Source organism: Coffea eugenioides, chromosome 2 (genome assembly GCF_003713205.1).
Source record: "Coffea eugenioides isolate CCC68of chromosome 2, Ceug_1.0, whole genome shotgun sequence".
Taxonomy (NCBI): Eukaryota; Viridiplantae; Streptophyta; class Magnoliopsida; order Gentianales; family Rubiaceae; genus Coffea; species Coffea eugenioides.
In genome coordinates, this window is record NC_040036.1 from 70235188 (window position 1) to 70259675 (window position 24488).

Sequence of the window (24488 nt, forward strand, 5' to 3'; positions counted from 1 at the left end):
ATAATTATATCCCTATCAAATTCCCCCACACCAAGACAATGCTTGTCCTCAAGCATTTCAAACTTTAAATATACAACCAAGCGAGCAAACATTTTGCAGCAGTTGAATTCAAGACAATGGCTATTAATCAAAGCAAATATTGACAATGTATAATTTAGATAACTGTCAAGTACTGATGACAAATTTTACGAGATAACTCTCCAACTAGCTTTTAAAACCAACGACTCTTTCAAATCCAGACTAACTAATCTAAGAATAGAAAATATCCAACCAACATTTTTTTTTATTAACCGGTCCAACTATTAAGCAAAATCTCAACATAAAGACTCATGGATCCGCAGGCAATACAATTATTCACATACTTTCATGCTCGTATCCTCTTTTTTTTTCATTTTTTTTTCTGTTTCTTTTTCCTCTCTTTTTTTTCCTCCTTCTTGACGGAAGTGCTTAGTCTTGAGCAATTCAAGTCTTTTGACGCGAACTCCGACATCTCCCCAATGAAGGAGCCTGGTTACTCAACTTTAATCGTTTAAAGACCACATACTCATAATTATCGCTGCTTTTTGACCCGAAAATCGACACTTTAGGTGAAAACCCCCGGTTACTAGTCAATGATAACCAGCGGAGTATAGCCGAATATTATTCACAAATAAACACCCAAGTAAAATTAAAACCATGCAAGCCTGCTTCATTTCCTTAACATGGAGAACTAAGATTAATAGTTGAACCAGTTCACACAAAAATGTCAGAAAAATATTTACAATGCCTAGAAAAGTTAACCAAGGGAAATTGCAAGAGTCACCAAATCTCAAATATTTACCAGAGAGTCATCCTAAAATTTTACCATATCATACTTAACATATTATTATCTAAAACCGTAACAATGGTTAAATTTGAAAATCTAGCCATTGCTTAGCAGGGCTAAACCATAAAAATCCAAAAGGCATGGTAAAGGTTTCTTTTTTTTTTTTGAAGAAGGAAAAGCAGTAAGAAGGAAAAGCTAGACTACTCCCCCCACACCTAAGGTCTACATTGTCCTCAATGTAAGAACGAAAAGTTGAAGTTAAGTGAAGGGAGCAAAAAACTTCCCTGAATGAATAAAAACTGCAGCAAAACACCATGGTAGAGGAGGTGTCAGGGACTGGCAGCGTGGAGCCTCCGACGGTGGTGTGGTGTAGCGTTGCTTCAGATGGAAGCGGAAGTCTTCAATCCAAGCCTGTGTCCCCAAAGTCGACTAGAGTTGTTGTAAGGCGTGACCACGCCTTATAAGGCAGAGTCTTCTGTCCAAGCATTTCTACGGTGTTCAAGAGCATCACTTATAGGACGTGGGCATGCCTTGTAAATCCAAGTCTCTTGCCCAACACCAAAAAAAAAAAAAAAACTTGCAATGAAACAAAACAACCCAAAATCAACGAAAAACGAAAGAGAACGGTAACAAAAAAAAATGGAGGCCTTGGGTTGCCTCCCAAGAAGCGCCTTTCTTTAACGTCTTTGGCTAGACGACTCCACAGTGAGCAATTAGGCATAGATAGGATCTATCAAGTGTACTTCTTCCACAGTGCCAATGTCTGAAACATCAACAAACGGTTTTAAACGGTGACCATTAACCGTAAAACTCTTATTAGTCTCTAAATTCTGGATTTCAACCACACCATTGGGAAAAATATTGACTACCACATATGGTCCAATCCAATGGGATTTTAACTTACCTGGCATGAATTTCAACCGTGAATTGAACAAGAGTACCTTTTGTCCTGGGAAAAAGTGTTTTACACGCAATAGGCGGTCATGAAACTGCTTGGTACGCTCTTTGTACAAACGTGCATTGTCATATGCTTCAAGACGAATTTCCTCCAACTCCTGGAGTTGGAGCTTTCTCTCTTTGCCATCTCTATCCGCATGCAAATTGCATTGCTTGACTGCCCAAAATGCACGATGCGCAATAGCCACAGGTAAATAACACATCTTACCAAACACCAACCTATATGGGGACATTCCAATGGGCGTTTTATACGCCGTTCGATATGCCCACAAAGCATCATCCAATCGCAAGCTCCAATCCTTACTGTTGGGGTTAACCGTTTTCTCCAATATGCTCTTGATCTCTTGATTGGAGACTTCAGCTTGCCCATTGGTCTGAGGATGATATGTTGTACTCACACGATGGTGCACTCCATATTTTCTCATGAAAGCTGCAATGGTGCGATTGCAGAAATGGGTACCTTGATCACTGATGATGGCTCTCGGCACCCCGAACCTACTAAAAATGTGGGATTTGAGAAATCCTACAACAACTTGAGAATCATTAGTCCGGGTAGCCTTTGCTTCTACCCATTTCGATACATAGTCAACTGCTAACAGAATATACAAAAATCCAAAAGAGTTAGGAAAAGGTCCCATAAAGTCCATACCCCAAACATCAAACACTTCACAAAATAACATAGGCACTTGAGACATTTCATCCCTATGAGACAAACTCCCAAATTTTTGACATTTTTCACAGCTTTTACAAAATGCATAAGCATCACGAAACAATGTTTCCCAATAAAAGCCACAATCAAGGATTTTTCTAGCAGTTCTCTTAGGTCCAAAATGGGCACCACATGCATAATTATGACAATGAGCAAGGATAGAAGGAGTTTCACTTTCAAGTACACATTTATGAATAATTTGATTAGAGCCTATTTTCCACAGATATGGCTCGTCCCAAATATAGTATCGAGAATCATGGATTATCTTATCCCTCTTACTCTTACTCATGCCAATAGGAAATTTATGACTACCCAAAAAGTTCACAGTATCTGCATACCAAGGTTCCTTACCTTTGAGATAGAAAAGATGTTCATCAGGAAATACCTGAGATATGGGAACTGCTTCCTCTTCTCTTATCAACCTACTCAAATGGTCAGCTACTGAATTATCCACCCCTCTCCGATCCTTGATCTCCCAGTCAAATTCTTGCAGCAAGAGCACCCAACGAATGAGTCTTGGCTTGGACTCCTTTTTTGACAGGAGATACTTCAAAGCTGCGTGATCAGAGTAAACCGTTACTTTTGACCCCAATAGATATGATCTAAATTTCTCAAAAGCGAAAACAATAGCTAGAAGCTCCTTCTCCGTGGTGGTGTAGTTGCATTGAGCTGGTGTTAATGTTTTTGACGCATAGTATATCACGTGACTACACTTCCCACTCCGCTGTCCAAGCACACCTCCTACGGCATACTGACTGGCGTCACACATGAGCTCAAAGGATAGCTTCCAGTTTGGGGGTTGGATGATTGGTGCTGTGGTCAACATACCCTTGAGTGTGTCAAAGGACAATTTGCAATCATCTCCAAAGTTGAATGGCACCTCCTTTTGAAGCAGGCGAGACAACGGTTGAACAATTTTTAAAAAATCTTTTATGAAACGCCTGTAAAAACCTGCATGGCCTAGAAAACTACGAATATCCTTGACATTTGTAGGGTAAGGTAGACTAGTGATCAAATCAATTTTATCCTTATCTACCTCAATATCCCTTGATGAAACAACATGGCCCAAAACTATGCCTTCCTTAACCATGAAATGACATTTTCATAATTAAGAACCAAGTTTGTTTCAATGCATCTTTTCAAAACCTTTGTTAAATGGTCTAGGCACTGATCAAAAGAATCACCATATACTGTAAAATCATCCATGAAAATTTCAATGCAATTATCAATCATATCAGAGAAAATACTCATCATGCATCTTTGAAATGTTCTAGGAGCATTACACAAACCAAAAGACATAAGGCAATATGCAAAAGTTCTAAAAGGGCAGGTAAAAGTGGTTTTATGTTGGTTCTCTTGAGCAACAATAATTTGATAATATCCGGAGTAACCATCTAAAAAGCAAAAGAAACGCTTACCTGCCAACCTCTCAAGCATTTCATCAATAAATGGGAGTAGAAAGTGGTCTTTCCGAGTTGCGGCATTTAACTTCCTAAAGTCAATGCACATTCTCCACCCATTTTGTAATCTCATTGGCACTAACTCATTCTTTTCATTTTTCACCAATGTGATTCCAGTATTTTTAGGAACAACATGGACTGGACTTACCCACTGGCTGTCAGAAATAGGAAAAATAATTCCTAATTCTAACAGTTTGAGAATCTCTTTCATCACCACCTCCTTCATTGCGGGATTGAACTTGCGTTGATACTCTCTCACGGGTTTTGCGTCCGACTCCAAAAGGATGTGATGCATGCAAATGGATGGATTGATGCCTTTGATGTCTGCTAACGTCCATTCAATTGCTGGTTTAAATTCCCGTAAAACCCGTAAGAGCCTCTCTTCTTGCAACGCAGTTAAATCATTGGCAATGATTACAGGCAAAGTCTTGTTATCTCCCAAGTAAGCATATTTCAAATGCTCGGGCAGTTCTTTCAATTCCACATTAGGTGCCTGTTGAACAGAAGGTAGAATTCTTCCATTAGAAGTGGGTAATGGTAGAAAAGAATTTTCAAACCTGCCTGGAAGCGGATGTAGTGAATGTAAGGACGTGATAGCTTCTTTGACTTCCTCCTCCTCCATGTCGTCCACTTCCAAATTGGTCTTGCCTTGTTGTAAGACAAAGTCCAACTTGTCCCCCATGAAATTCTGTTCAAAATTCTCTTGCACGATGGTGTTAGTCATGCCAACAAAATTTATAGACTCAGTATCCACAGGATGCTTCATTGCATCAAAAATATTGAAAGTGACATTCTCTCCATCAAATTCCACAGATAAAGTCCCTTCATGTACATTTATTTTAGTCCTTGCTATACTCATGAAGGGTCTACCCAAAAGAATCACGGCTGAATTAGTAGAGTATTCATCATTCATATCAACAATGTAAAAATTCATAGGAATAATGAATTCATTGACCTTTACTAGAACATCTTCAACTAGGCCCTCAGGGTAGACATTAGACCTATTTGCTAGTTGAATGATTACCCTAGTTTCTTTGAGGGGTCCTAAATTCAAAACTTTAAAAATTGAAAGAGGCATGACATTTATTGAAGCACCTAAGTCAAGCATGCTTTTTTCAATTCTTTGATTGCCAATTATGCATGGTATAGTAAACATTCCTGGATCCTTACATTTCTGGGCCAACTTCCTTTGAAAAATCACTGAGACATTCTCCCCCACCTTCACCTTGTCATCCAGACTCAACTTATTGCGATTAGTGCATAAGCCCTTCAAAAATTTAGCATATTTAGGCAATTGCCTAATAGCATGCAACAAAGGAATATTGATCTCCACTTTCCTGAAGGTGTCCAAAATCTCTTTCTCAGATTCTTCCTTTTTAGCTTTTGTAAACCTGTCAGAAAAAGGAGGAGGAATGTCAACTCTCTTTGAGACTTCAGAGGATTGTTTCTCTTCTTCCTCTCCCACCTTCCTGGGCACTTCTTCTTCTTTGGCGTGGGCACGCCTAGGAGACTGTACCTCCTTGCCACTCCGTAATTGCATTGTACTGGCATTCTCCTTGGGATTAGGAATTACTTGAGATGGTAACTTCCCTCTATTGTTATTTTCCAAGTTGCTCATGGAAGTTGCCAATTGGGACATTTGTGCTTCCAAATTCCTAATGCTAGCACGAGTCTCTTGTTGAAATCTGTGAGACTCCTGTTGAGATCTTTGAGCCTATTGCTGTAATTGACTCGTGCTTTGGGCCAGTGACTTCACCATATCTTCAAGAGACATGTTTGAATTGAAAGTGGATGGTTGTTGCACTGGTGGCCGTGGTTGGAAATGTTGTTGAAAACCAGGGGGTTTTGAAGCATAGCTAAAGTTAGGATGATTTCGCCACTCTGGGTTGTAATTGGGTGCAAAAGGATCATTCCTTCGTGGAGGTGGTCCAGAAAAATCTCCCACTATGTTGGCTTGCTCAGGTGAATCCTCCTGGAGAGTTGGACACATGTCAGTCATGTGTCCGGGAGCAGCACAGATACCACAAGTCTTCACAGATTGTAATTGCCCCCTTGCCATTTGACGCACCAGAGAGGTAAGCTCAGACAGTTTACCCTCTAAGTCAGAGTGGTTCACTTCATTGACCCTTCTTATTGCTCCATCAGCTCTCACTCCAAATTGGTGGGAATTTTCAGTCATGGTGGAGATCAATAACGTGGCTTCGTCTGTGGTCTTGTTAACCAGAGCACCGCCACTGGCTGCATCTAACATGCTCCTATCCATGGGTGATAATCCCTCGTAGAAATATTGTATTAAGAGTTGGTCAGGGATTTGATGATGCGGGCAGCTGGTACACAGTTGTTTAAAGCGCTCCCAGTACTCATATAGAATTTTCCCATTCGCCTGCCTAACTCCACATATTTCTTTCCTTATATTGGCGGCTCTAGAGGCAGGAAAAAATTTCTCGAGGAATCTTCTCTTCAAGTCTTCCCACGTAGTGATGGATCCTGATGGCAGGTAAAATAACCAATCTTTAGCCTTATCTGCCAAAGAGAAAGGGAACGCTCTCAACTTGATGTGGTCCTCAGTGACTCCTTGAGGTTTCATTGTGGAGCACACCACATGAAATTCTTTCAAGTGTTTATGTGGGTCTTCACCTGCAATACCACGAAAAATAGGAAGTAATGAATAAGACCAGATTTAAGCTCAAATGCCTCTTCCGTGTTAGGAAATGTAATGCATAATGGCTGTTGGTTCACGTTAGGGGTTGCCAACTCCCTCAAAGTGTTTGGGGCTGCCATTGCTACTCGGGGGATATGCACTTCCTCTTCTTTAGATTCACTTGATGAATCACTGGAAACAAACTCTTGCTCAGATTCTGAAGGTGACGTTGAATCTTGTTGCCTATGCAACTTTGCCTCCTTGATCAACCATCTTGCAGTCTTCTCGATCTCTGGATCAAATTCTAATTCTCCTATACGAGAATATCGATGCATAAAATAAAAATAAAAATAAAAACTAAAGTCTGTGCAATAAGTCACTTAAAACACCAGTTCCCTGGCAACGGCGCCAAAATTTGGTGGGTGTCAAACCTCCAAAAATAAAGTTAAACATAACAGCCTAATTGCCAACCAACACAATCTCAAATTTAATTTGTAAACAGGGCAAGTAGGGTCGTCTCCTCAGGGAACTGGTAGGCAAATCACACAGGAAAATGGGGGGAGAGATTTTTAGCAATAGTACCAACTAATTAAAAAAGAATAAAAACTGAAATTCAAAGTTAGTAAGATAGTGGGAACCAAATTACACAAACAACAATTAATTAAAACAACCTAATCAAGGAATTAATCTTGGCACCGAAGCACACACCTGATCACAGATACAAGGGACAATTCATATACTCACGAATAAACTGGTTATAGTGGTCAAGCGACGCGCCCAACCACCAATCTTTTCTTAATTTTATGGTAGTCAAGAGACGCTCATAAACTACCATCTTGTGACTAGACAACCCCAGAAATGCTCACAGGATTTAATGTAGCCACAACATTAGGAGTTAGAAAGACCCAATTCTAAATGACAAACACACATGCGGATTTATTTAGGCTAGATTAATTATCCCCACGATCCAAATTAGACCACTTGCGAGGCGGTGCAATTGTCTCGTTTGCCACTAATCAAGATGCTTAAAGGCGACGCGCCAACATCCTAATTGGCTATCAATTATTTAGACAATCGAATAATAGGTCTAATTATCCAATAAATCTAAATAATAATAACTCAGGGAAAAATAGATAATAATCAAATATCCATGAACATATAAATTAAAAATAAGCAATTAAAACGATCTCACAGTTATGGTGCCCCGATCCTCGATTTATTCCTCAACTAGATAAAAGATTCAGCCTTGCCTCATGTTTGTTGCAATCCCAAGCTTCAATCTCGTGTTCATTAATCAAAAGCAAAGTGCCCAACCTCTAAATCACGTTACAAAGGAAGAAAAGGAAAAAAACCAACTAGTCTAAGCAACGAGACCCAAGGTCTTAGTCTCGCGGGATCCGACTTTTTTTCTCTTCACTCCGTAGTCAATTCCCAATTTCTTTCTGGAAGCAACCTCCCCCGGTTCCTTATATTCCTCAAGCTTTCAGAATTCTCTCCTACCAAAAAGGATTAGCAATTTGACTCCTCCTAAAACTCAGCAGCTTCCCTTTTTTTTTTAGCCAATCACATTGTTGTATCTTTTTAGAAATATCTTCCCTTATTTTTCTCCATGATTTGTTGCCAAAATATTATCTGAAGATGTCTCCAAATCCAACGCAACTTCAAAACACAGCTCCCAAAAATAATGGCAAGCTTCTAGGGATAAGTGTCACGGTCCGTCTTTCGGGATTCACTCTGCGATCTCTGGCGTGAGCACGCCCTGGAATGAATAGTCTTCTGGAAATTCGCCTTTTTTATCACTTTTAACACCAATTGCCTGTAATTAACACAAATACCAATTATGAGCAGAAATCCAATACTTTACATAATAAACTACCAAAATTAAGACCAAATAACCACAAATAAAATGCATAATTATATCCCTATCACAGCCCATCACTGTCCAACCAAAAACACAGCTTAATCCCACTCCGGCACCAACTGACAAAATCATGCAGAAGTCTTCTCTTTCTATTTCTCCCCCCCAACTCAGATCCTACCTTTACCTTAAAATTCATCGGACCTTAAAGTCATGAATGGCAAACCACCATATAAGTGGTTTGCATAACCACACCCAACAATTAAATCAACAGTACTATGTTATGGGTCTTTTTCTCACCTCAAGCCATCTTTGCTAGATCTTTTACACACCTGTTTGCACTTGTTTTAGCTTTCAAGTACTCCAACAGAAGACAAAAAAGGAGTTAGATATTTTCCAATTTAGTTGTGTTACACTTTGTAGCCTAGTAATCAACAGACCAGATTTTATATAAGCACCTGAAAGTTCATCTTTGCAAAACAAAGTTACGAGTGAAAACTCAATTTATGTAGGGAAGGGAGATTTGGGTACAGGGAAATTAATATAAGAGGGAAATATGATATGATACTGCTGAGTTTGGCATAAAAGCTGTATGGGCAGTGTTGGAGGAGCCGAAGGGAAAGACATGTGGAGTGATATTGGCCATGGCGGAGAAGAGAAGAAAGATTTGAGTGATGGGTGGGGACGAAATAAAGATCCAGGGGCTCTTGGAAAAGGAAGGAAAAGAGGTTTGGGTTGAGCAAGGGAGATGAGAGTTAGGAAAATACTAACTAACCGGTCGGTAACCCAATTATCTTTGAAATGACTAGATAATAGCAAGGATGAGATACTTCCGTAACTGAGTTATGACATAGTTACGGAATGTAACTTAAGTGTTATTGCCAGATTATGAATTCTTTTGTTGATAAGACATTTTTTATCTACTCGAGTCTACTTGTTGTCCGTCTATTTCTTCTGCAATAATTTTATTCAATGTGTCGATTGTTGTAAATGAAACATTTTGATTTGATCCTACTCTTGTCATGTATCTGTGGTCACGCACAGTACTTATTGAACTACATAGAATTGTTACAATTGGAGATCGTAAATCCAACTTAGCTGATAAGAATATTAATAAGATGAAATTGAAATTTCTAATTCGACTCTTAAAACCTTCCATTTCTTTCGTCGCCCTTGTAAAACTCGAATTCTTCTCTTAAACAAGAAAAAAAATTATGATTCGACTTATTAAGACAGAAATAGTTGCTTATCTTGTGAGTGAGTTAGGCACTTCTTATAATTATCGTTTAAATTGAGTGTATAATGTTTAGAGTAACCGGCATCTGTTTGAAAATAACAGTAGTTATAAGTTCGTAAAAAAAATGAATAGTCACATGAATTTGGCTAGATACACAAAAGTAATCAATTTAAACATGTTTTCATCATTGTAATAAAATAGTTAGTCTTCATAAACATCTAGCATCACAAGTTTGCAATTTCAAGTTTTGGTGCCCCTTAACCCCTTTTTAACTAGAATTAACAAGTTGTACTTCTTGACCAACTGGACCTTACGGTTAGTTGGATGGATATACGCACCTAACCCGCTGAGATTCATCTTTACGTACGTCAAGTTTTATACTGCTAAGAGAAAGTAACATTATTCATGGAAAGGTATAAATAGAAAAAAGACAAAGTCAGCTATTTAAGATACTGATCCAAATTGAATTTGACAAAAAAAAAGGCTATTAAACCAGTTCATAGAAATAGCCTTGTACAAAATCTTCAGCTGATGCTAGCAAATGAACCCTCATTCCCTATTATTTTACTTTATTTAGTTATTTATCTATTTACTTGCTAGAATTTTCTCATAATTTTAAACAAAAAAAACAAAGATCAAAATATAGGACAACTTTCAAGTGGTTTTTGTGACCTATCAACATTTCAAATCAAGACCGCAATTTCGATACCTAATAATTTTTTCCACATGCAAAGAATGAAGACAAGGGTGAAGATTAATTATATAACTCTTGTGACATGTCTTTGGGTAGTTCAATTGGTCAACTGTTGTGCTTTCATTTTGACAAGTTTTATAACGCGTATCTTACATATTTAGGTTAGGAAAATGTTATGCTTTCATTTTCAAATTTATACATGTGCTTATCCAGTTCTAACAAGCCCAAGACTTGCAACTAACAACGACAATGGGACTGTTTCTTTCCACAAAAATTGGCACATTATCTTCCCAATCAACCCAGAGCTACTAATACCAATTTTTGAGCTTTCAAAAAAAAATAATGAGATACTAATGATACCAATTTTACCAATTCAAGTCTCCAATCATTGTAGTCCAGGTCTTCTTTAAAAGTGAATGTTAGACTTTCTCAGCCAAAATGTCAGAGCTTTATGGAGATGATGACAGGTGGGCGACATTTAATTCTGGAACGTCTCTGTGGTTCTTATCCTTGCAAGCATCCTTTCATTTTGTGGCACAAGTCAAGCTTCTATTACAATTTGATACGGTAGCAATTCGCATATACAGTGTGTTGGTACCTTTATATTTACATGGTTTTATTACGCTGTCCAAAGTCTTTACTTTTTATACACTTGTCTTAGTTGAAGTATAAAGTTTTGTTAATGCCGGGTTGTGGTGTTCCAAAACCTGCATAAATAGTTAATTAACAAATCCATATAGAATTTGTTGAAATGGCTTCTCAAAACCTTGGTTTAAGAAACTTGGATCAATAAACTAGCAAGTTACCAATGTTTGAGGGTGTCCAGATGCGTTCGTCAGCCATTTCCCAAGCCATCTTCTCAGAAATCCAATCCATGGTGGGGATACAATTCAAACAAGTTATTCGACTGCAATCATTTTGTCAGTTATATGATTGAACGAATTCGTCTGGGGGTAGGGTTGCATACAAAGTTGTCCGCTGGGAGACAAAAGAGACAGGGAGCTATATACTTAATACGGATGGATGTACTAAGGGTAATCCAGGAGTAGGTGGAGGTGGTGGCGTTCTTCGGGGTTCAACTGACTTACCAATGATTGCCTTCTCGGCCTATCTGAGAGAAACTACTTGTCTCCGAGCAGAGGCTCGTGCCCTTCTTATGGGTCTTCAAACCTGTATACATAAGGGTTTCGGGAACATATGTGTACAATCGGATTCATTGGTTTTAGTTGGGATCATTCAGTGTCGTACTCAGTGTCCGTGGCAAATTCGAAGAGAGGTCAACCAGATTTGGCAGTTAGTAGAAGATCCAGCTTGTTGAATTCAAAGCCTTGAATTCAAAACCTAAATTGTAGACTTTTTCAAGTCACAATTGTTGAATTTGTGGCATCAATTTATATCCCACATCGATAGAGTTGAGAGCTTGGGTAAGGGCTTAAGAGTTATAAATAACTCTCAAGCAATTCAATACAATTACACCAAGTACCAAAAATAAAAGAATTACCCAAAAAGGGTTTTGTAATTCTTTTGTAATTTTTCTTCTCCCAAAATTTATAAAAGCGGGTCGCTTGAGCGGTGCTCGGAGATTAGGCAAAATTGGCCAAACTCCGTTATCAATTTTCAGGTGCATTCTTTCCTTATCTTTTTTATTTGTTCCGCATTTATTTATTAGTTTCTTTTTTATTGTAGTATAGCATTCAATATATTTGTCTATATTTGTCGGGTTTATTTGTAGTATTTTATACGATTCATTTGGGTGTATTTTCTTATTCGTGTGTACGTAATATTTATGTATATACGGGTTTAATTATGATAATACACCGTGCACGTAAATTCTGTCTAGGAGACTGGGTTTTAAGTGGGACCTCTTGTGACCCTTCCAGCCTTTCTTGAAAATTTTTTTGGAATGGTAATTCTGTCTAAGGAGATTGTTTCGACGATTTTTCTTGGAAATTACTGAATCGGTTTAATCACTAGTTGTATTTTTTTGAGTGAAAAATTACTCGATTTCCCCAACAAGTGGTATCAGAGCCGAATGTTCGTTCTTTGGCTTGTTTGTAGTTTGTTATATTGAATACTATCATTTGAGTCTGTAATGGTATCTGACAATTCCACGTCAAGAATTATATCTGGGGCATCGGCTTCCTCGTCCACATGGTCGAGGATTCCAATATCAAGTTTGAAGGTGGCGGTAGAGACATTTGACGGTACTGGCCATTTTGGCATGTGGCAAGGCGAGGTCATGGATTCCCTTTTCCAACAGGGTCTTGACATTGCCATTGAAGAAAAGAAATCAAATGACATAGAAGAGAAGGAGTGGAGTACCATAAATCGGTTGGCATGCGAAACTATTCGATCGTGTTTGTCCAAAGAGCAAAAGTATGCTTTCAAGAACGAGACTTCTGCATGGAAATTGTGGAGGGTATTGAAGGAGAAATTTCTGAAGAAGAGTGGTCAGAATAAACTCCTAATGAAGAAAAGATTGTTCCGATTCGATTACCAACCAGGTACTACTATGAATGAACACATCACTATGTTTAATAAGTTAGTAACAGACCTGTTAAATTTAGATGTAAATTTTGAAGATGAAGATTTGGCTTTGATGTTGTTGTCGTCCTTTCCTGATGAATTTGAACATTTGGATACTACGTTACTTCATGGGAAGGAAAATGTGTCTTTAGATGCTGTATGTTCTGCTTTGTATAGTTATGAATTGAGAAAGCAAGATAAAATGAAGAATAAAGTAGCTACAGCAGATGAAGCGTTAGTGGCAAGGGGTCGTCAACAAAGCCAATCAAAGGGGAGAAGAGGAAGATCCAAATTTAAAAGTAGAGTTGCCAAAAATGAGTGTGCTTTCTGTCGTGAGAAAGGGCACTGGAAGAAAGACTGTCCAAAGTTAAAGAAGAAAAGGAAAGCTCCGCAAGACGTAAATGTTACAGAATACAAAAGTGATGCGGAATCAGATTTTTCTTTGGCTGATCACCTTTAACATCCCATCCAGATAAGTGGATTTTGAATTCAACTTGTACCTATCATATGTCTCCCATGCGGGAGTGGTTCTTTGAATTTGAAGAACTTGATGGTGGAGTTGTGTACATGAAAAATGACAATCCATGTAAAACAGGTGGGATAGGTTCAATCAAGCTGCGTAATCATGATGGATCCACTAGAATCTTGAAGGATGTTCGGTACGTGCTGAATTTGAAGAGGAATCTCATCTTCTTGGGACTTTTGGAGTCAAAAAGTTTGGAAGTGAAGATGCGAGATGGAATTCTTAAAGTAACTAAGGGAGCACTTGTGATGTTGAAAGGTGTGAGAAAGAATAATCTGTATTACTACCAAGGTAGTACAGTTGTTGGGACAGCAGTAGCAGCAACATCTTCCAGTAGCAAGAAGGATGTGGAGGCAACAAAGTTGTGGCACATGCGATTGGGACATGCTGGTGAAAAATTCTTGCAAAATCTTGCCAAACAAGGATTATTAAAAGGTACGAAAGTTTGCAAATTAGAATTTTGTGAACATTGTATTCTGGAAAAATAAAGAAGAGTGAAATTTGGCACTGGTATTCATAATATCAAGGGTATTTTGGATTATGTGCACTCAGATGTGTGGGGACCTGCCAAGACTCCATTCCTTGGTGGCAGGTATTATTTTGTCACTTTTATTGATGATTTTTCCAAAAGAGTTTGGGTGTTTACTATGAAGAGTAAGGATGAGGTGCTAGGGATTTTCCTTAAATGGAAAGCACATGTTGAAAATCAAACGAGAAGAAAGATCAAGGTTCTCCAAACAGACAACGGTGGAGAATACAAGAGTGATCCCTTCCAGAAGATATGTCAAGAATGTGGCATAGTTCGACACTTCACAGTTAGAAAAATATCGCAGCAGAATGGGGTGTCAGAGCGTATGAACAAGACACTAGTGGAGAAAGTACGTTGCATGCTGTCTAATGCTGGGTTAGGCAGAAAGTTTTGGACTGAGGCTGTGACATACGCTCAATATCTCGTTAATTGCTTGCCATCATCTGTAATCGGTGGCAAGACTCCATTAGAGGTATGGTCTGGAAAACCTGCAACAGATTATGATTTTTTACGTATTTTTGGTTCTACAGCATATTATCATGTAAATGAATTAAAGTTGGATTCACGTGCAAAGAAATATCTCTTTTATGGGCTTTAATGCTAGAGTTAAGAGATACCGTTTGTGATGTCTAGAAGCAAAGAAGACTATTATCAGCAGGGATGTTACCTTTAACGAATTTGTCATGTTGAATAAGGTAACACAAGATGGGACTAGTGGTACTCCGCAACAGGTGGAGTGTACGCCGAAATAGGTGGAGTTTGAGCAAATAATGGTGAGCCCAGCAAATAGCACCATCAGTGACTCTCCCATGACAGAAGAGGAGTCAGATGAGGAAGAGGTTTCAACCCAAGGACCTCAACAGCAGCAAGAGTCAATTGCCGTCATTAGAGCAAGACGAGAAATTCATAAACCTGCTCGTTTTGTTGACATGGTGGCCTATGCACTTCCAGTTATTGATGATGTTCCATCCACATTTTTTGAAACAGTTCGAAGTACAGAAAATGATAGATGAAAAGATGCTATGGAAGAAGAGATGCAATCTCTTCAGAAGAACAGGACGTGAAAACTGACACAACTACCAAAGGGCAAGAAGGCAATTAGATGCAAATGGATATTTGCAAAGAAAGAAGGATTTCCTGACAAGAATGATGTTCGCTACAAGGCAAGATTGGTGGCTAAAGGCTACGCTCAGAAGGAGGGAGTTGATTATAATGAGGTATTTTTCTCCAGTTGTTAAACATTTCTCTAATAGAATTTTGTTGGCCTTGGTAGCGCAGTTGAATTTGGAGCTAGCTCAACTTGATGTGAAGACCGCATTCCTTCACGATGACTTGAAGGAAGAAATCTATATATCTCAGCCATATGGATTTAAAGTTGCTGGTAAAGAAAATTGGGTTTGTAAGTTGAGCAAATCATTGTACGGATTGAAACAATCACCGAGGCAATGGTACAAACGATTTGACCAGTTCATGATGGGTCAGAGGTACACAAGAAGCAAATACGATCACTGTGTGTATTTGCGCAAATTACGAGATGATTCCTACATCTACTTACTCTTGTACGTTGATGATATGCTGATAGCGTCAAAGAGCCAAGTTAAAATTAACAAAATGAAGGCTCAGTTGAGTAAAGAGTTCGAGATGAAGGATTTGGGAGAAACCAAGAAAATTCTCGGCATGGAGATAAGTAGGGATAGATCGAGAGGCAAGTTTTGTCTGACACAGAAGTAGTATTTGAAAAAAGTACTACAACGTTTTGGCATGAATGAAGATTCAAAACCTGTAAGTGTTCTGCTTGCTTCTCATTTGAAACTTAGCAGCCTATTATTTCCAAAAACGGATGAAGAGCGAGCATACATGGCGAAAGTCCCGTATGCTAATGCAGTTGATAGCTTGATGTATGCAATAGTGTGTACGAGACCCGACATTTCACAGGCAGTTGGTGTGATAAGTAGGTTTATGCATGATCCAGGCAAGGGTCATTGGCAAGCTGTGAAATAGATTCTACGATATATCCAAAATACTGTAGATGTTGGATTAGTATTTGAGCAGGATGAATCACTTGGTCAATGTATAGTTGGATATTGTGATTCTGACTATGCAGGTGATTTGGATAAGCGACGTTCTATAACTGGCTACTTGTTCACATTTGCTAAGGTGTCAGTTAGTTGGAAGTCTACTTTGCAGTCAACGATGGCTTTGTCTACAACGGAGGCAGAGTATATGGCGATTACAGAAACTGTGAAGGAGGCAATTTGGCTTCAAGGATTGCTTGAAAATTTGGGAGTTGATAAAAAACACATTGATGTGTTTTGTAACAGTCAGAGTGCTATTCACTTAGCAAAAAATCAGGTCTTTCACGCAAGAACGAAACACATTGATGTTCGCTATCACTTTGTGCGGGAAATTCTCGAAGAAGAGGAGATTTTTCTCCAGAAGATTCGGACTACGGAGAATCCTACAGATATGCTGACCAACGTGGTTACAAGACCCAAGTTTGAATATTGTTTAAACTTGGTTAACATCCTGCACATTTGAGTTGGCGCCTGAGGGCGCAAATTTAAAGGCACCACAAGGACAATTTGTTATTTTTGTTTGTGAGAAGATTTGTATTTTTTGAGTAGGACTAGAAATTATGCCAAGATGGAGATTTGTTGAATTCAAAACCTAAATTGTAGACTTTTTCAAGTCACAATTGTTGAATTTGTGGCATCAATTTATATCCCACATCTGTAGAGTTGAGAGCTTGGGTAAGGGCTTAAGAGTTATAAATAACTCTCAAGCAAATCAATTCAATTACACCAAGTACCAAAAACAAAAGAATTACCCAAAAAGGATTTTGTAATTCTTTTGTAATTTTTTCTCCCAAAATTTATAAAAGCGGGTCGCTTGAGCGGTGCTCGGAGATTAGGCAAAATTGACCAAACTCCGTTATCAATTTTTCGGGTGCGTTCTTTCCTTATCTTTTTTATTTGTTCCGCATTTATTTATTAGTTTCTTTTCTATTGTAGTATAATATTCAATATATTTGCCTATATTTGTCGGGTTTATTTGTAGTATTTTATACGATTCATTTGGGTGTATTTTCTTATTTGTGTGTACGTAATATTTATGTATACACGGGTCTAGTTGTGATAATATACCGTGCACGTAAATTCTGTCTAGGAGACTGGGTTTTAAGTGGGACCGCTTGTGACCCCTCCAGCCTTTCCTGAGAATTTATTTGGAATGGTAATTCTGTCTAAGGAGATTGTTTCGACGATCTTTTCTGGGAATTACTGAATCCATTTAATCACTAGTTGTATTTTTTTGAGTGAAAAATTACCCGATTTCCCCAACACAGCTAAAGTCTCACACTGTTATCGGGAGGCTAACACAGTTGCTGATGCTTTATCTAATGTGGGTATATCTCATCCAGATCAACAAATCAAGGTTTACGATACCTTCAGTATGTTCCCAAGGCTGGCTAGTGGGGCAATCCGCTTGGACAGATTAGGGATACCTTCAATTAGGAAAATTAGGAATATGTAAGAGAAATATTTTGTTCTCCATTCCATGAATAAATAAAAACATATTTGAAAAAAAAACTAACAAGTTACCTAATTATTCCCATATATACTAGTCATTGGGCGCATCTAATGCACGCGTGCGAGGACAAAGATAGAGACAATAATAGCACCGATTCTGTCCTATTGAAACTTGGCAATCGACTTTTCTTCCAAATTCAAATAAATATATGTTAATCTTCTTCTTTTTTTTAAGTAGTTTTTTTTTTCTAAAATCTTGTGATTCTTCTTTAGGAAACAAATGCTTAACTAAATCTTGGGTAATACTGCTCAAAAAGTAATTAATAAGAACTATCATCTTTCTAGAATCAGGTCTTCCGTTCAAAAGTAATTGTTAACCTTGTATTAACAGTTTTCCGTCTCATCTTTTCAACATAGACCATCGTTCAAATAATGTAAACCATAAGTATATATTTCCAAAAAAATCAACTACTGTTTATCACTCCATGTTTAGCCATACATTGTGCCATTGCTCTATATTCCCTTTTTTTTTTCTCCCAAGAAACTGTTGCAACTTTAGGTGTTCTTGGTATCTTGAGCATGGAGCCCACAATTTTTTTTTATATCCAATTTTATGTTAGACTTTTAATAATTTTTTATTGATTATGTAGCCATGGTTGAACATTTGGATTTAATTAGTATTGTCTATTAACAAAATCGAGTGCTTGTTGTCTATAGAAGTCTAAGTCTTCTTTGACAATGAAATGTGGAATTTTTTGCTGTCACAATATCAGATCGTAATGTTACTGATGGTAAGTGACATTTGTGTTGTTTGAACGCTTTTCTCGTATGCTTGCAAGCATCTTTCATTTTTCTAACCCATACCGATTCTTTGGCAAATTTTTCTACCCATCGAGAACCTAGATTTCACAAAAGGTTATAATAGTTCCCCAAACCAGCATATCATATAAAAATGGAACAAAAAGGCAGTGCAATCCGCTTACAGTGTATGTCGGTACTACATTATCAGAACCCTACACACACACACATACGTATATACATCTTAAAGAAAAATCTATCTGTCCTGCTCTTAAACTATTCTCATTGCCCTTCTATAGCTCCTTAATAATACATTGTTGCAAACAAGTCCCTTAAGAAAAAAGTTGGTGCTAACAGAACGAGGGATAATATTGATCAAACACAAGAATTTCTTAACAGTTTTTTGACGAAATTGTCCATCCGACCATTGAACTATTTTTTTGCACTTTTTTGGCACCTCAATAATGCACTGTTGCACTGTTGCAACCAAACCCTTCAAAAAAAAGTGTCACATTTAAGGACTTACGTCAAATTTAGCTGTTAGCACTTACGAAATAAGGGGTAAAATTGACCAAGATATCAAGAGAAATGTCCTAAAAGGCATCACAGATGAAATTGCCTCATTCTTTCATCAAAGCCCAATGAAGGTTAAGAAAAATGTCAAGAAGAAAATCGTTAAGAAATTTTCTTGTTTGGTCAATTTTACCCTTCATTCTATCAGCACCAACGGCTAAATTTGATGTAAATACTTAACATCACATTTTTTTTTGTTGAGGGGCTTGTTTACGACAATGTATTGTTGAGCGGCTAAATGAACTTAATAGGAATACTTTAGGGTCGGGCAGATAATTTCCTTGGTACCTTCTTGTGTTTGGTCAATTTTACACCTCATTCTGTTGGCACTAATGGCTACATTTAATGTAACCCCTTAAACGTGACACTCTTTTTATGAAGGAATTTGTTTGCGAAAATATATTATTTAGGGGTCAAAAGAGTGCAATAAGAATAATTTAGGGATTGGGTGGATAGTTTCCTCTATCTTAAATAGTCCGGTTGGGCAAAATTTTATGCTTTCATTTTCAAATTTATGGCATGTCCTTCCAACACCAACACGGCCAAGACTTACAACCACAATGGAATAGTTTCTTTCAACAAAATTGAAAGATTATCTTCCCATTAAACAGAGAAAAATACAGCTATACTAATTCTACCAATTTTGAGCTTGTTAAATATATGAGAGATTGGAGGAGTGTTTTGGGATAATTCTACCAATTCGGGTCTGCAATTTCTGAGTCCAGGTCTTCTTTGAAAGTGAATGTTGGACTTTCTCAAGCCTAGATGTCAGAGCGCTATGAGGATGATGGCAAGTGGGCGAGATTTAATGTCTGGAGCACATCTATACTTCCTATCCTTGCAAGCATATTTAAATTTTCTAGCGCTAGTCAAGACTTTATTCTGGGGCAAACTTTTCTAAGCATTAAGGACTAAGACTTCAAAAAATTTTACAGTTCCATAAAATAACATATTAAGGAAAAGTGGAACAAAAAAAATTACTACGTGATACGGTAGCAACTCGTATACAGTGTGCTGTATATTTACATGGTTTCATTACGTTATCCAAAGTCTTTTTTGGTGTAAATATATTAATTTCATATATATTCTCGTGCTCTTTTCAAATACTCATCTACATTGCCAAGTCGAGGTGTTCAAAACCGGATAAATCGTTAACCAACATACCCATATACAATTTGTTGAAATGGCTTCTTAAATGTTTGGACTAACTTCACCTTGCACTCCTAAACTTATATAACTTTTGCACTTTGTATCTTAAATTTCAATTTTAGATACCTTACACTCTAAATTCTCAATTTTAGATACTCTGTAACTCAAACTCTCAAGTTTGTCGTATCTAAATCCAATCAATGACAATATTAGCAAAATTAATGACATAGAGAATTCTATAAATCAATGATAATTCACTGGAAGTAGTCAAAAGAGGTCAAGGTATCGCAACTAGAACATAACTTTGCATTATCATTAATTTGTATCATCTTTTATCTCGTAAATTTTGTTAATAATCAATGATAATATGTTGAAAAAGGTCAAAAGAGCCAAGGAATCGCAATTAGAATAAAATGATATATTATCATTAATTTATACTATCATTTATCTCGTTAATTTTAGTAATGTGCTGTTATTAATTGGATTTAAATGGGACAAACTTGAAAGTTTAAAGTGTACGGTATCCAAATTTAAAAATTTAGGATATAAAGGGTCTAAAATTAAATTTTAAAATGCAAAGTGGAAAAATGGTATAAGTTCAAAAGTGCAAAGTAGAATTAGTCCAAAATGTTTACTAATCCAATTAAGGAGCAAGATTTTCAAAACCTTGGCTTAAAAAACTTGTATCAATGAACTGGCAAGTTGTCTAATTATTCCCGTATATACTAGACACTGGGAACATCTAATGCACATGCAAGGACAATCATAAGACAATGATAACATCAAATTCTGTCCTGATAGTTATACATGTATGGCAAGTGAACACTTTTCCTTTTTGTTTTTATCTTTTTTTTCGTATTTTTTTTTTAGCTCTTGTGATTCATCTTTAGAAAACAAGTGTTAAACAAAACCAGAACCAGAAGTACAATGGTTAACGTGTACTCTGGGCTATAGAATGCTTTCTTTCCACATGATTGGTACATTGTCTTCCCATTTAACCCGGAAACGAGTTACACACTTTTGTATTTTACATTTATCCTCCCAATCAAGTCAGAAAAAATTAAAGCCGATTTTCACTGATCTTAGATGTATACCTATACCACTGTATAGCTTAAACTTCATCATTCTGCTCAATCCCCATATTCATTGTAAACAGTACCGTAGTCAAGAATTTGCGGTGCTGAGGTGAGGTGACCACAAATACAAAAGGATACTTTGCTGGTGTTAACATTCGCAGTTAGGGTTGCAACCAATTTTTTTTTTTTTTTTTTGGGTCCTCTCAGTGTTATAAGAAGCTAATTGAATGGTGAGAAAAAAGAATCTTTGCTTGCCATCTTTTAACTGCATTTGATGATATGCGAAAGTATGTTGAAGGGAAAACATGTTTTAAGTGTACACAAAAGTTACAGAAATAATAATAATGATAATATTAATAATAATTTGGTCATCACATCAGTTCAAATAAGATAAGAGTTATCGATCACTTGTATAAACTACAAATCAATTGCTCTATGCTATCGGATATGGGAAAATAGTTCTATCTCAGACTATTCTGGAAAATTGGCTTCTTAGTATTATAGATGTTCTAGATTTTAACCAAAAAAAAAAGCATAAATCATTGTACTTTTAGTTATTGGAGATAATTTATACGAAATTCTTAATAGAACTGAGAGAGATTTAAAAAGCAATGTATAGTTTATCCAAGACCAGTTAAAGAGGAACGATAAATGAACTCAGCCAGCTACCCCTTTCTCTTATAAATGCAGCTTCGACAAAAAATTTCTTATTATTTTATTTTATGCACTTTACATATTATAGACTTTATAGTAATATTTTATATCCACTTTACATTTTGTATGCTAAATGGCTCACACTTGAAGCTACCTACCCATCCTAAGTCACTCGAACCTCCCACGGCATGAAGAGCTGTAGGGATACAATATGTTGAACACACCAAAGCTACTCTCCTGTACGTTCAAATGTGATATTTGTCATAAGAAAAGACAAATGATATTTTTACTCCAAAAAAAAAAAAAAAAACTCCGTGCACTCTACCCTTCTTTATAACTTAATGAAATAATATAAAAACCTATCAAATATTCTAGGAGACAGCATTACCCCTCTATGTATTCGCCAGTAACTTTGTCTCTTCAATTCGCTTAGTTTTTCCTACTCTAAAATGAGGTTTAAATTTTTATACAACTAATAATAAAGGAAATTTCTGATACTTTATCTACAAAATCACCTAATTGTGTTTACTATATTTTTCTAAAATAGTAAAATCCGGGGAAAAAAAATTTTTTGGTGGTTTTTTTGGGCCCCGGCGCGGGGGGTGGTGTTGTATTGGGGATACCTTTCCCAATTCTATTGGAGTCCAAGTCTTCTTTGAAAATGAAATATGAAATTTTTCTCAGCCACAATATCAGATCATAATGTGGTTGATGGCAAGTTAGCAACATTTAGTTTTTCTCGGCCTTGTTTAAAGGGTTTTTCCTATGTAGCAATCTGCCGACAGTCTATGTCGATTTGTATTATAAAGTCAACTGTTTGTGCTCTTCATAAACTAGTCGTTATTGAATTATACAGATATCAGTTGGGGTTTGTTACGATACTATTTGTAATATTCTAAGCCCACAAGCTGCCCCAAATAACTTTTGAATTAAAATCATAAATTCAAAATGATTATTTCATATTATTAATAATCCGACGGTCCGAAGGTTATATACCATTTCTTTCCACTTTCATTTTCGGATGTGGGATACTTCACCTATTTGACATCTTTAACCACGCCCTTTAACATCATTTTCGGATGTTAAGTGCACGTATCGGACTGATGGTTGATTGAAGGGTTGATGATCAAGACTCGAATTCAGTGAACCATTCGGTAAACCATTAAGAAATTTGAAGGCTGCATTTATATTTTGTAAATGCAGACTTCTGTCATAAAGATTTTTCCACAAGATGATCAGGACTTCCAATCTACAATCAAAAAGCTCGTTTGAATTGCTATTTTCTAGAGTTTTTATAGAAAAAAGTTCTGTAACGATCTGATGTACATAAGATAAAAATATGATTGAAAAATGTTTTCATGAAAAACATAAATTTTTTTTTGAAAACAAAAATTGCAGTCCAAACAAGGCTTCAGGGTCTATTTGGTGCAACATAAAATGCCTTTTTTACCTCACAAATATTTAAATGCTGGTTGTTTTCCAGGATATTAATTGCTCTCCGCCTTGGTTTGTGGTGTTTGTACCTATATAAATTAGGTTGGGTTACAAATGTGCCTTCAAGCCATTCCAACAATTCAAAATAAAAAATCATTATAAATGACTAATAGCATTTTTCACTCCTAACTGAAATTCCAGTTTAGACACAACGCATTTCAAACTTTTAGATTTGTCTCGTTGCCTAGACAAAAGTTAACACGTACATGCCACTGTAACTGTTTAAACCAGGCATATCAGTGAAATCTTTCTATTTTGCATCCACTAATTTTGTTTCAAACGATATGCTTGTCTGTTTTTCTAAGTGCTATCTTTGTTGAGGAAGGCCATGGACTTTTCTTGCTACTAGAGTGGATATGAACTGTGTAGTTAGTAAAAGAATTAAGATTCGAAATCTACTTTTCAACGAGTGGTATTCCAGAACGATCAACTTATTGTATTGGGACTCTTATCTCAATTAACCATAATTACATGGAGAAAAGGGTGAAGAAAGTTGTCCCTTTTCTTCTCCTTCTACGATCAATTTTGCAATTGTTTTGACGTGTATTTTGGGCATCCATGTCCAAGAAGACCAAGAAGAAGAGTTGCTACTTACAACGACAATGGAGTAATATCTATTTTTAACAAAATTAGCCTACTCTCCTCCCATTCAACCTAGAAAATGCAAGCAACCGTGCTTCCAACCAACCCTGAAAATGTGATAACTAATTTGGAATCTTTTTTTAAGGGTATAAAATGTGTAAAATTAAAGCCTTACGTACAAAGTAAAAATGGATAGAAATATGAATTGCACAAAGTCAAGTCTTAGGGATGGAAAAAGAATTCACCTACCTTAGAATGAGATAGGTATCCTCCATTCCGCGCTTAAAAAAAAGGGAAACATATATTTTAAGTTTACAAGTTGATAGGTCACAATTTTGTCATTTATTTTATAATTAATTCTCTCTTATTATTTTACTAAATGTGCGTTAATTGGCGGAATCTATTCACTTTTGGAAATTTGTGCTAATCGCAGGAAGTTGGAACAAAATATGATAAAAAGGTGCAAATTTCTCACTACATTTGCTGTTTGGCGTCGCCGCGTCAATTCAGTGTTTAACGTGTCCAAGAAACTATGGAATGATGCGTGATATCCAACTGACAATTGGAAGTGTAATGTGGGGCCCGAATATTCCATTATTGTTTGATCTGAATTGACAAAAGTAGTTTAACAAAAATAAGAAACTTACCCATTAGTATATTTCCTTGTTTGTTGGTTGCGGTTCAGTAGGATAGATA

The 24488-nt window shown here is 36.8% G+C and overlaps 1 protein-coding gene and 1 non-coding gene across 2 annotated transcripts in view; one reads left to right on the top strand and one right to left on the bottom strand.

The window, feature by feature from the left end:
- The window catches only part of LOC113764031 (probable LRR receptor-like serine/threonine-protein kinase At3g47570), a 69077-nt gene that overhangs the window by 9514 nt on the left and 35075 nt on the right, over nucleotides 1-24488 (bottom strand). The gene's annotated exons all lie outside the window — the stretch shown is intronic.
- On the top strand, nucleotides 6241-6347 carry LOC113764268. Its single transcript, XR_003467548.1, has one exon. It is a non-coding gene; the product is annotated as a small nucleolar RNA R71 (small nucleolar RNA).